Below are 12,466 nucleotides of genomic sequence, written 5' to 3'. Positions count from 1 at the left end.
CGCATAAAAACTTACACTCTTGTTTTCTGGCTAAACAAAAGCTGTTGCAATGATATTTCAATGCTGAACTGAGTTGTTCTGGGTCAAATATGAAGGCAAACCCACTTTCCTTTCCGTATTTTGCCACAATTGGCAGAAATCAGCTCATTCGGCCTGAAAATGCTTTTAAGCGCATAAAAACTTACACTCCTTATTTCTGGCTAAATAAAAGATGTTGCAATGATATTTCCATGCTGAACTGAGTTGTTCTGGGTCAAATATGAAGGCAAACCCCCTTCCCCTCAGTATTTTGCTGCAATTGGCAGAAACAAGCATATTTGCTCATTCGGCCTAAAAAAATTCCACTCTTGATTTCTGGCTAAATAAAAGGTGTTGCAATAATATTTCCATGCTGAACTGAGTTGTTCTGGGTCAAATATGAAGGCAAACCCACTTTCCCTTCAGTATTTTGCTGCAATTGGCCGAAATCAGCTTATTTGGCCTGAAAATGCTTTTAAGCGCATAAAAACTTAAACTCCTTATTTCTGGCTAAATAAAAGATGTTGCAATGACATTTCCATGCTGAACTGAGTTGTTCTGGGTCAAAGATGAAGGCAAACCCACTTTCCCTTCAGTATTTTGCTGCAATTGGCAGAAATCAGCTCATTTGGCCTGAAAATGCTTTTAAGCGCATAAAAACTTCCACTCTTGATTTCTGGCTAAATAAAAGCTGTTGCAATAAAATTTCCATGCTGAACTGAGTTGTTCTGGGTCAAATATGAAGGCAAACCCATTTTCCTTTCAGTATTTTGCTACAATTGGCAGAAATCAGTTTATTCGGCCTGAAAATATTTTTAAGCTCATAAAAACTTAAACTCCTTATTTCTGGCTAAATAAAAGATGTTGCAATGATATTTCCATGCTGAACTGAGTTATTCTGGGTCAAATATTAAGGCAAACCCACTTTCCTTTCAGTATTTTGCTGCAATTGGCAGAAACAAGCATATGTGCTCATTCGGCCTGAAAATGCTTTTAAGCGCATAAAAACTTACAATCTTGATTTCTGGCTAAATAAAAGCTGTTGTAATGATATTTAAATGCTTAACTGAGTTGTTCTGGGTCAAATATGAAGGCAAACCCACTTTCCTTTCCGTATTTTGCTACAATTGGCAGAAATCAGCTCATTCGGCCTGAAAATACGTTTAAGCGCATAAAAGCTTAAACTCCTTATTTCTGGCTAAATAAAAGATGTTGCAATGATATTTCCATGCTGAACTGAGTTGTTCTGGGTCAAATATGAAGGCAAACCCACTTTCCCTTTAGTATTTTGCGACAATTGGCAGAAACAAGCATATTTGTTTATTCGGCCGAAAAATGCTTTTAAGCGCATAAAAACTTACAATCTTGATTTCTGGCTAAATTAAAGCTGTTGCAATGATATTTCCATGCTGAATTGAGTTGTTCTGGGTCAAATATGAAGGCAAACCCACTTTCCTTTCACTATTTTGCTACAATTGGCAGAAATCAGCTTATTTCGCCTGAAAATGCTTTTAAGCGCATAAAAATCTTCCATTCTTGATTTCTGGCTAAAAAAAAAGCTGTTGCAATGACATTTCCATGCTGAATTGAGTTGTTCTGGTTCAAATATGAAGGCAAACCCACTTTCCTTTCAGTATTTTGCTGCAATTGGCAGAAACAAGCATATTTGCTCATTTGGCCTGAAAAACTTCCACTCTTTATTTCTGAGTAAATTAAAGCTGTTGCAATGATATTTTCATGCTGAACTGAGTTGTTCTGGGTCAAATATGAAGGCAAACCCACTTTCCCTTCAGTATTTTGCGACAATTGGCAGAAACAAGCATATTTGTTCATTCGGCCGAAAAATGCTTTTAAGCGCATAAAAACTTACACTCTTGATTTCTGGCTAAATAAAAGCTGTTGCAATGATATTTCCATGCTGAACTGAGTTGTTCTGGGTCAAATATGAAGGCAAACCCACTTTCCCTTCAGTATTTTGCTACAATTGGCAGAAATCAGCTCATTCGGCCTGACAATGGTTTTAAGCGCATATAAATTTCCACTCTTGATTTCTGGCTAAATAAAAGCTGTTGCAATGATATTTCCATGCTAAACTGAGTTGTTCTGGGTCAAATATGAAGGCAAACCCACTTTCCCTTCAGTATTTTGCTACAATTGGCAGAAATCAGCTCATTCGCCCTGAAAATGGTTTTAAGCGCATAAAAACTTCCACTCTTGATTTCTGGCTAAATAAAAGCTGTTGCAATGATATTTCCATGCTGAACTGAGTTGTTCTGGGTCAAATATGAAGGCAAACCCACTTTCCCTTCAGTATTTTGCTGCAATTGGCAGCAACAAGCATATTTGCTCATTCGGCCTAAAAAACTTCCACTCTTGATTTCTGGCTAAATAAAAGCTGTTGCAATGATATTTCCATGTTGAATTGAGTTGTTCTGGGTCAAATATGAAGGCAAACCCACTTTCCCTTCAGTATTTTGCTACAATTGGCAGAAATCAGCTCATTCGGCCTGACAAGGGTTTTAAGCGCATATAAATTTCCACTCTTGATTTCTGGCTAAATAAAAGCTGTTGCAATGATATTTCCATGCTAAACTGAGTTGTTCTGGGTCAAATATGAAGGCAAACCCACTTTCCCTTCAGGATTTTGCTGCAATTGGCAGAAATCAGCTCATTTGGCCTGAAAATGCTTTTAAGCGTATAAAAACTTACAATCTTCATTTCTGGCTAAATAAAAGCTGTTGCAATAATATTTCCATGCTGAACTGAGTTGTTCTGGGTCAAATATGAAGGCAAACCCACTTTCCCTTCAGTACAAAAGTAGTGATACACGTTGGCACAAATGACACCAAACGCCAACAGTCTGAGTTGCTGAAACGTGACTTCGTGTCATTTTTCAACTCACTGGAGAATTTCCACGACAGACGGTTCTTCATTTCCGGCCCAATTCCCACGCTGGGTCGCGGTGTTGGCTGGTTCTCCAGACTCCTCAGCCTGCACACATGGCTTCAACCACAAGTCTCTGCACACGGACTCTTCTACGTAGACAATTTCAATCTTTTATGGGATCGTCCTCAGTACTTCAAGCAAGATGGACTGCACCCGAACTTTCTGGGATCACGGATGTTGACTGAGAACACTGTCCACAGCATCTCAGTCTCCGGAGACTGACTGACCATTGAAAACACCTGTGGCTCTGATGTGCTCACCTCTCCTGCATCCTCCGCTCCAACACCCGACAACATCCACAGGTATAAACAGTCCGAGATATTTATAGAATCTGACGTTACCAGCAGACAAAATGCAGCTGTTATGGACTCTAATTTTTCACACAGGGAATATTATTATTTTGCTGAATGTTATGATCTTAACCACACTGCTATTTGCCCCATAGAGACTATGTCTGCTCCACGACCAATTAAACTTTTTAAACCAACAATGAACACAAGGGGAGTTAATCATAAAAATCTAATACAAGTTAAGACTAATGCTCATACTGAACCAACACCCAAAACTATTAAATGTGGATTATTAAATATTAGATCTCTCTCTTCTAAATCTCTGTTAGTAAATGACTTAATAAATGATCATCAAATTGATTTACTTTGTCTCACTGAAACCTGGTTGCAGCAGGAAGAATATGTCAGTTTAAATGAGTCAACCCCCCCAAGTCATATTAATTATCATGTTCCTAGATGCACAGGCCGAGGTGGAGGAGTAGCAGCAATATTTCACTCTAGCTTATCAATAATTCCTAGACCTAAACATAGTTATAACTCATTTGAGAGTCTTACTCTTAGCCTTTCACACGCAAACTGGAAGACTCAAAAACCACTATTATTTGTTATCATGTACCGTCCTCCAGTCCCTTATTCAGAGTTTCTGATAGAATTTTCTGATTTTCTATCTGATTTAGTGCTTAGTACAGATAAAGTCATTATAGTGGGTGACTTTAACATCCATGTAGATGCTGACAGTAACTGCCTGAGCACTGCGTTTAATTCATTACTAGATTCAATTGGTTTTTCCCAAAATGTAAATAAACCCACTCACTGTTTTAGTCACACATTGGACCTTGTACTTACATATGGCATTGAAACTGATAATTTAATAGTATTTCCTCATAATTCTCTTCTGTCTGACCATTTTCTAATAACATTTGAATTTACAATAACGGACTATACAGCAGTTAGGAAAAAATTCCACTACAGCAGATGTTTATCTGAAAATGCTGTGAATATTTTTAAAGAAATTATCTCTTCATCTTTTTCACCACCATGTGTCAATACTATGGTGAGTAGCCATCTTACTCCTGTACAAATTGATTACTTAGTTGACGATTCTGCAGCCTCATTGCGTATGATACTAGATACAGTTGCCCCTCTGAAAAAAAAGGCAGTGAATCAGAGGAGCCGACCTCCATGGTACAATTCACAAATGCACAGCTTAAAGCAGGCGTCACGAAAATTAGAGAGGAAGTGGCGTTCCACTAATTTAGAAGAATCCCGGTTAGCCTGGAAAAACAGTTTAAAAATGTACAAAAAAGCTCTCCGTGATGCCAGAACAGCATATTATTCCGCACTAATAGAGGAAAACAAGAACAACCCCCGGTTTCTGTTCAGCACTGTAGCCAGGCTGACTAAGAGCCATAGTTCTGTTGAGCCTAGTATACCCTTAACTTTGAGCAGCAATGACTTTATGACTTTCTTTACTGATAAAATTGCAGCCATTAGGGAAAAGATTCACCAGATCCTCCCTACAAATATTACAGATAGATCTTCATGTACAACAGCTCTAGAATCCTCAATAAGGCCCCAATCCATCTTAGACTGTTTTTCACCCATAGATCTCACTGAGCTAAGTTCAACTATCGCCTCCTCAAAACTAACAACATGTCTTTTAGACCCTGTTCCAACCAAATTGCTTAAAGATGTTCTACCTTTAATAGACACTTTCATATTAGATTTGATTAACCTATCTTTAGAAACTGGCTATGTACCAAAGGCTTATAAAGTTGCTGTAATCAAACCATTACTTAAAAAACCCTGTCTTGATCCAGGTGATTTAGCCAACTATAGACCAATATCAAATCTCCCGTTTATCTCTAAAATCCTGGAAAAAGTAGTTGCAAAACAATTATGTGATCACCTTTACAGGAATAATTTGTATGAAGACTTTCAGTCAGGATATAGAGCTCATCACAGTACAGAAACAGCACTGGTAAAAGTCTCCAATGATCTTCTCCTCGCTTCAGATAACGGACTTGTGTCCGTACTCGTCTTACTAGACCTTAGTGCCGCATTTGACACCATTGACCACAACATTTTATTACAGAGACTAGAACATGGATTTGGGATTAAAGGAACCACATTACATTGGTTTAAATCTTATCTGTCAGACAGATTCCAACTTGTTCATGTTAATGATGACTCTTCTTTATGCACCAAAGTTAGCTATGGAGTTCCACAGGGCTCTGTGTTAGGACCAATACTTTTTAATCTGTACATGTCACCTTTAGGCAAAATTATTAGGAAACATTCCATAAACTTCCACTGCTATGCAGATGATACCCAGCTCTATTTATCTGTGCAACCAGAAGATACTAACCAATTAGTCAAACTTGAAGCATGTCTAAAAGACATAAAGACCTGGATGTCCTACAATTTCCTACTTCTAAATTCAGACAAAACTGAAATCATCCTCTTTGGGCCTAAAAACATGAGAAATATGCTGTCTAACAATATAGTTACTTTAGATGACATAACTTTGGCCTCCAGTACTGCGGTGAGGAAACTTGGAGTTATTTTTGACCAGGATTTGGCATTTACGTCACATATAAGACAAATCTCTAGAACAGCCTTCTTCCACCTACGGAACATTGCTAAAATTAGAAGCATCCTGTCTCAAAGTGATGCCGAAAAACTGGTCCATGCATTTGTTACTTCTAGGTTGGACTACTGTAATTCCCTACTTCTGGGGTGTCCTAATAACTCCCTAAAAAGCCTTCAATTAATCCAAAATGCTGCAGCAAGAGTGCTGACTGGATTAGGAAAGAGAGATCATATTTCACCTTCACTAGCTTCTCTTCATTGGCTTCCCATAAAATCTAGAATAGAGTTCAAAACCCTCCTCCTTACATACAAAGCTCTTAATGGTCAAGCTCCATCATATTTAAAAGATCTCATAGTTCTGTATCGCCCGATTAGACCACTTCGATCCCAAAATACAGGCCTACTTGTGGTTCCCAGAGTTTGCAAAAGTAGAATGGGAGGCAGAGCCTTTAGCTATCAAGCTCCTCTCCTGTGGAACCAGCTTCCAATCCAAATTCGGGGAGCAGACACCCTCTCTACTTTTAAGACTAGGCTTAAAACCTTCCTTTTTGATAAAGCTTATAGTTAAACTACTCACTCAACCTGAACTAGCTTTTCTCTATACATTTACTTGTCACCACTGTATACCATTAATTCTATATCCTACAACCTGTACGATGCTTTGTTGTTGCTTTTTTGTTGTTTTGTTGTTGCTTTTTTGTTGTTTTGTTGTTGCTTTTCTTGTTGTTTTGTTGTTGCTTTTCGTTGCTCTTTTCTTTTCTTTCTCCACTTTCCACTCACCCCAACCGGTCAAGGCAGATGGCCACCCACCCTGAGCCTGGTTCTGCTGGAGGTTTCTCCCATTAAAGGGAGTTTTTCCTCTCCACTGTTGCCTAGGGCTTGCTCAAAGGGGATTTGTTGGGTTGCTTCTACATACTTGTGTAGTCTGGACTTTATTCTGTAAAGTGCCTTGAGATGACTTTGTTGTAAATTGGCGCTATATAAATAAAGTTGAATTGAATTGAATTGAATTTTGCTGCAATTGGCAGAAATCAGCTTATTTGGCCTGAAAATGCTTTTAAGCGCATAAAAACTTAAACTCCTTATTTCTGGCTAAATAAAAGATGTTGCAATGACATTTCCATGCTGAACTGAGTTGTTCTGGGTCAAATATGAAGGCAAGCCCACTTTCCTTTCAGTATTTTGCTACAATTGGCATAAATCAGCTCATTCGGCCTGAAAATGCTTTTAAGCATATAAAAACTTACACTCTTGATTTCTGGCTAAATAAAAGCTTTTGCAATAATATTTAAATGCTGAACTGAGTTGTTCTGGGTTAAAGATGAAGGCAAACCCACTTTCCTTTCAGTATTTTGCTACAATTGGCAGAAATCAGCTTATTTCGCCTGAAAATGCTTTTAAGCGCATAAAAATCTTCCACTCTTGATTTCTGGCTAAAAAAAAAGCTGTTGCAATGACATTTCCATGCTGAATTGAGTTGTTCTGGTTCAAATATGACGGCAAACCCACTTTCCTTTCAGTATTTTCCTTCAATTGGCAGAAATCAGCTCATTCGGCCTGAAAATGCTTTTAAGCGCATAAAAATCTTCCACTCTTGATTTCTGGCTAAATAAAAGCTGTTGCAATGATATTTAAATGCTGAATTGAGTTGTTCTGGTTCAAATATGACGGCAAACCCACTTTCCTTTCAGTATTTTCCTTCAATTGGCAGAAATCAGCTCATTCGGCCTGAAAATGCTTTTAAGCGCATAAAAATCTTCCACTCTTGATTTCTGGCTAAATAAAAGCTGTTGCAATGATATTTAAATGCTAAACTGAGTTGTTCTGGGTCAAATATCAAGGCAAACCCATTTTCCTTTCAGTATTTTGCTGCAATTGGCAGAAACAAGCATATTTGCTCATTTGGCCTGAAAAACTTCCACTCTTTATTTCTGAGTAAATTAAAGCTGTTGCAATGATATCTCAATGCTGAACTGAGTTGTTATGCATCAAATATGAAGGCAAACCCACTTTCCTTTCAGTATTTTGCTGCAATTGGCAGAAACAAGCATAAGTGCTCATTCGGCCTGAAAATGCTTTTAAGCGCATAAAAACTTACAATCTTGATTTTTGACTAAATAAAAGCTGTTGCAATGATATTTTCATGCTGAACTGAGTTGATCTGGGTCAAATATGAAGGCAAACCCACTTTCCCTTCAGTATTTTGCGACAATTGGCAGAAACAAGCATATTTGTTCATTCGGCCGAAAAATGCTTTTAAGCGCATAAAAACTTACACTCTTGATTTCTGGCTAAATAAAAGCTGTTGCAATGATATTTCCATGCTGAACTGAGTTGTTCTGGGTCAAATATGAAGGCAAACCCACTTTCCCTTCAGTATTTTGCTACAATTGGCAGAAATCAGCTCATTCGGCCTGACAATGGTTTTAAGCGCATATAAATTTCCACTCTTGATTTCTGGCTAAATAAAAGCTGTTGCAATGATATTTCCATGCTAAACTGAGTTGTTCTGGGTCAAATATGAAGGCAAACCCACTTTCCCTTCAGTATTTTGCTACAATTGGCAGAAATCAGCTCATTCGGCCTGAAAATGGTTTTAAGCGCATAAAAACTTAAACTCCTTATTTCTGGCTAAATAAAAGATGTTGCAATGATATTTCCATGCTGAACTGAGTTGTTCTGGGTCAAATATTAAGGCAAACCGACTTTCCTTTCAGTATTTTGCTGCAATTGGCAGAAACAAGCATATGTGCTCATTCGGCCTGAAAATGCTTTTAAGCGCATAAAAACTTACAATCTTGATTTCTGGCTAAATAAAAGCTGTTGTAATGATATTTAAATTATGAACTGAGTTGTTCTGGGTCAAATATGAAGGCAAACCCACTTTCCTTTCCGTATTTTGCTACAATTGGCAGAAATCAGCTCATTCGGCCTGAAAATGCGTTTAAGCGCAAAAAAACTTAAACTCCTTATTTCTGGCTAAATAAAAAATGTTGCAATGATATTTCCATGCTGAACTGAGTTGTTCTGGGTCAAATATGAAGGCAAACCCACTTTCTCGTCAGTATTTTGCTACAATTGGCAGAAATCAGCTCATTCGGCCTGAAATTGCTTTTAAGCGCATAAAAACTTACAATCTTGATTTCTGACTAAATAAAAGCTGTTGCAATGATATTTTCATGCTGAACTGAGTTGTTCTGGGTCAAATATGAAGGCAAACCCACTTTCCCTTCAGTATTTTGCGACAATTGGCAGAAACAAGCATATTTGTTCATTCGGCCGAAAAATGCTTTTAAGCGCATAAAAACTTACACTCTTGATTGCTGACTAAATAAAAGCTGTTGCAATGATATTTCCATGCTGAACTGAGTTGTTCTGGGTCAAATATGAAGGCAAACCCACTTTCCTTTCAGTATTTTGCTACAATTGGCAGAAATCAGCTCATTCGGCCTGAAAATGGTTTTAAGCGCATAAAAACTTCCACTCTTGATTTCTGGCTAAATAAAAGCTGTTGCAATGATATTTCCATGCTGAACTGAGTTGTTCTGGGTCAAATATGAAGGCAAACCCACTTTCCCTTCAGTATTTTGCTGCAATTGGCAGAAACAAGCATATTTGCTCATTCGGCCTAAAAAACTTCCACTCTTGATTTCTTGCTAAATAAAAGCTGTTGCAATGATATTTCCATGTTGAATTGAGTTGTTCTGGGTCAAATATGAAGGCAAACCCACTTTCCCTTCAGTATTTTGCTACAATTGGCAGAAATCAGCTCATTCGGCCTGACAAGGGTTTTAAGCGCATATAAATTTCCACTCTTGATTTCTGGCTAAATAAAAGCTGTTGCAATGATATTTTCATGCTGAACTGAGTTGATCTGGGTCAAATATGAAGGCAAACCCACTTTCCCTTCAGTATTTTGCGACAATTGGCAGAAACAAGCATATTTGTTCATTCGGCCGAAAAATGCTTTTAAGCGCATAAAAACTTACACTCTTGATTTCTGGCTAAATAAAAGCTGTTGCAATGATATTTCCATGCTGAACTGAGTTGTTCTGGGTCAAATATGAAGGCAAACCCACTTTCCCTTCAGTATTTTGCTACAATTGGCAGAAATCAGCTCATTCGGCCTGACAATGGTTTTAAGCGCATATAAATTTCCACTCTTGATTTCTGGCTAAATAAAAGCTGTTGCAATGATATTTCCATGCTAAACTGAGTTGTTCTGGGTCAAATATGAAGGCAAACCCACTTTCCCTTCAGTATTTTGCTACAATTGGCAGAAATCAGCTCATTCGGCCTGAAAATGGTTTTAAGCGCATAAAAACTTAAACTCCTTATTTCTGGCTAAATAAAAGATGTTGCAATGATATTTCCATGCTGAACTGAGTTGTTCTGGGTCAAATATTAAGGCAAACCGACTTTCCTTTCAGTATTTTGCTGCAATTGGCAGAAACAAGCATATGTGCTCATTCGGCCTGAAAATGCTTTTAAGCGCATAAAAACTTACAATCTTGATTTCTGGCTAAATAAAAGCTGTTGTAATGATATTTAAATTATGAACTGAGTTGTTCTGGGTCAAATATGAAGGCAAACCCACTTTCCTTTCCGTATTTTGCTACAATTGGCAGAAATCAGCTCATTCGGCCTGAAAATGCGTTTAAGCGCAAAAAAACTTAAACTCCTTATTTCTGGCTAAATAAAAAATGTTGCAATGATATTTCCATGCTGAACTGAGTTGTTCTGGGTCAAATATGAAGGCAAACCCACTTTCTCGTCAGTATTTTGCTACAATTGGCAGAAATCAGCTCATTCGGCCTGAAATTGCTTTTAAGCGCATAAAAACTTACAATCTTGATTTCTGACTAAATAAAAGCTGTTGCAATGATATTTTCATGCTGAACTGAGTTGTTCTGGGTCAAATATGAAGGCAAACCCACTTTCCCTTCAGTATTTTGCGACAATTGGCAGAAACAAGCATATTTGTTCATTCGGCCGAAAAATGCTTTTAAGCGCATAAAAACTTACACTCTTGATTGCTGACTAAATAAAAGCTGTTGCAATGATATTTCCATGCTGAACTGAGTTGTTCTGGGTCAAATATGAAGGCAAACCCACTTTCCTTTCAGTATTTTGCTACAATTGGCAGAAATCAGCTCATTCGGCCTGAAAATGGTTTTAAGCGCATAAAAACTTCCACTCTTGATTTCTGGCTAAATAAAAGCTGTTGCAATGATATTTCCATGCTGAACTGAGTTGTTCTGGGTCAAATATGAAGGCAAACCCACTTTCCCTTCAGTATTTTTGCTGCAATTGGCAGAAATCAGCTTATTTGGCCTGAAAATGCTTTTAAGCGCATAAAAACTTAAACTCCTTATTTCTGGCTAAATAAAAGATGTTGCAATGACATTTCCATGCTGAACTGAGTTGTTCTGGGTCAAATATGAAGGCAAGTGTAACCCGGTTGCACAGGTAGGGTTAAAATATAAATAGGTAGAACAAAATGTTCATTCAAAAATCAACTTCATGTTGATGTTTGTTCTTAGTTTATGTTACCATCAAAATTTATTTATGGCAAGTTAATTTATTTTTATGACCGGAAGTTTTACAGTGCAGTTTCCGTCCGAGAGAGGGCACACACGAGAGAAAGCGCACACACGAGAGAGCGCAGGCACGAGAGAGAGAAGCGAGCATGGCTCACGTACTTTGTTGAGTAGGGGAAGTGTTAATGATATTGAAAAAAAAAAGGAATTATTGGAATCCGAAAATCCTAAGAAAAGGAATAGGAAAGAGGAGAGTTTTCATTTAGAAGCTGCCAAACGTCAGGAGCCCGTTGTCATCGGGTTAATGAAAACTTCTTTTGTCTCGGTAAGCTAGCTCCTCACCATGGGTTGCTAATGCTCCGTGCATGATTAGTTATTAGTTACTTATTTTGCTAATCAAGCATTGATTTAATGTTTTGGCGTCGTGCTGTACCGATGTTAATCATTTGGGAGTTACTGAAGAGTAAAGAGTGTTTTGATAATATTAATAAATACTATCTAAGAAATTCAGTAAAATATTCCTCTCTAATGATGATGTTGAGTATTTGCAATTATTGTCGCTAATTTACATTGTTCAAGGAGCATGAAATTAATTTCATTATAAATCTGAATTTTGAATGTGTATGTACATGTATGTATGTATGTATGTATGTACATATAAAATATGTAAGAAGCAGAACGGAAATTATGAGCCTGTTTATAAATGCAGGTCAGGTTTTTTTATTGGAGTGAGAACCATCTGGAAATTCCAGCAAAGAATACCTAGAGATTCCATAGATGGCGAGCCTCCCATTGGATCTTCAGGAACCCAGCACCCTCACGGCCGCTGGATAGTTGGATAAGTGGTCTGCGTATGGTAGGATTGCTCCAGACAGTGGAGCAATACACAGTTGAACATCCCACAAGGGTGCAACCCAGAAAATAGTGATCCATCAGAACTGACAGGTCAGACTTCATACTGAAATCTACCAACAGACTAACTCACAGACTTTGACTTGATTTTATTAGAAGACTACTTTGGAAAACCTTCAAAAGGAGAACATTCTAAATTTAACAAAGTGATCACTAATTGAAAAAAAA

Source organism: Channa argus, unplaced genomic scaffold (assembly GCF_033026475.1).
Source record: "Channa argus isolate prfri unplaced genomic scaffold, Channa argus male v1.0 Contig004, whole genome shotgun sequence".
In the NCBI taxonomy this organism is placed as follows: domain Eukaryota; kingdom Metazoa; phylum Chordata; class Actinopteri; order Anabantiformes; family Channidae; genus Channa; species Channa argus.
Note: the sequence above shows the minus strand (reverse complement) of the source record.